Below are 2,172 nucleotides of genomic sequence, written 5' to 3'. Positions count from 1 at the left end.
AATTGTAGAGTCTCAAAGTAAGAACGAAGAACACCAAAGTATGGAATCTTTTACAGTATGATAAGGTTTAACAGAAACAATCGGAGTAAAAATATCTATTCCAAATGTCACGAATATATAGTAAGCATAATCAATGGACTGAATGTCATCAGTTTATGTAAATTCTCAAGAACGTTATGATTGCAGACACATGTCCCATTATACTTCCAAAAGTTATTGGAAATGAAATGGGTTACTGAATATTGATAACTAGTATATAGCAATAGGGTGGGATGGAAAGATAAAGATGTCATTGTAAATGACGTCTCACCACCACTAAGAGAGCGAAACTCATACATTGTCCCCCAACATCATATAAACTACTGTGTCACATCCTAATCTACATGTTTATGTAGATACCCATTAGGCTATGCAGTTGCTAGTGTAATAGAAAGTACTTTGTGTTATGACCTTGATGTCTGACTTTTTATCACGCGACTTATCGACCAGTCAGAATACGACTTATACAATTTCGCACTATGCCAAACCAATGACGTTCAACCGGTATGAGCAGTTTAGCGTCCTGATTGGTCCTATGTCCTCCTAGCCCTTCCACTTGAGTCCAGAACACAATACCAGCTTCTGTAGTATGAATCGAATCAGATCAGATCGTTTATTTCAGACATACTCGGTTTATATATCAATCAGACAGACCACAACGTACCATAAAATAGAAAATAACATGTGTACACAAATAAGCCAAAAAGTGACTGTGAACGAGGGGGACAGTAATTAACAGACTGAGCATAGCTTAAGAACCGTAAGTCGTACAATAATAAATTATAGGTCAAAATAAAGCTTATAATAAGAGGAATATAAATATACATAATGTAATTGTTGAATAGTTATACAATAAGAATATTTATAGAATATTAGTCCATTAATAGACCTTGGAAGTTACCTGTAATTTAATCTTCACCGGGATACAACACTTTGAATTAATTTCTCATTACCACATTCTTAGATGACCATTCTTCTCCATGGTTGAAACAACTTTATTATATAGGAGAACACATTCTTTCATTTTCGACAGCTTTGTTCTAATATCACACCTTTGGTAGTTATCCTCACGTGTTTTTAATATCTTTCCTAATTCTTGGTAAAAGTTCAATATAAAGTGTCCCAATAGTACGTGACTATGGTTTAAAGTAGTGCTCGCATTTCCTTCAAGTTTTACAAACTTTTCAGCAGTTAAACTTTCTCGAGTGGAATGTTACTTAATTCTCTGTTACTTCAATTCTCACATAAATGCATTCTTTCCTATTAAACGTCGACAAATAGGTATGTTTAGTTTTCATGAGTTACTATGTTCCTGATAGTTTGTAGCCACTAAATGATGTCTTCTATTCTGTTATGTACCAAAAACATTCCGATTGATGTTATTGTTTTTCATTGAAAGTTTTGTTTAAAAACTTCTATAGCTAGGAATATATTATTATCTGTCAACAGCTCTTAGCGCTTTGATACTTCCGTACCCTGTACAAATGGGAATTGGGGACACAAGTGTGAAAGTTGGTGTTCGTGTTCGACCATTGTCAGACAATGAAGTGAATGACGGGAGTTCGACCTGTTTGTCATATCCAACTGAAGAAAATCAGCTAATAATTGGAAATGACAGGCTTTTTGGCTTTGACTATGTTTTCAAAGAAACAGATTCTCAAGAGTATGTTTACAAAAGGCTGCACTTCCAATGGTTGAAAGTATTCTAAAAGGATATAATGCTACTCTGTTTGCCTATGGTCAAACTGGAAGTGGAAAACATATACAATGGGTACATGTATCTCCGAAAGTGTGGTAAAAGAATCCACTGGTATTGTTCCTCAAATTACTAAGGATTTATTTGAGAAAATGCCAAATTATGAGTATGAGTATACAGTGAAGGTTCCATTCCTGGAGGTAATATACACATTTTTGTATTGAGTTATTTCCCAGATATATAAAGAGGATATACATGATCTGTTAGGCGAAGATGTATCTGCATCCCTACAAATACGTGAAGGGAATCAACTTGTTAAGGTATTTCCTCACTTCGTATTTAGATTCCAGGTCACCACCACCACCTATGACCATTTTGTTGAATTCACAAGTTTCGTTTCTCTCTCCCAGTCTATGTCGTCCCAGGATATTTCCATA

Source organism: Schistosoma haematobium (genome assembly GCF_000699445.3).
Source record: "Schistosoma haematobium chromosome Unknown HiC_scaffold_405, whole genome shotgun sequence".
Taxonomy (NCBI): Eukaryota; Metazoa; Platyhelminthes; class Trematoda; order Strigeidida; family Schistosomatidae; genus Schistosoma; species Schistosoma haematobium.
This window is presented reverse-complemented; position numbering follows the sequence as displayed.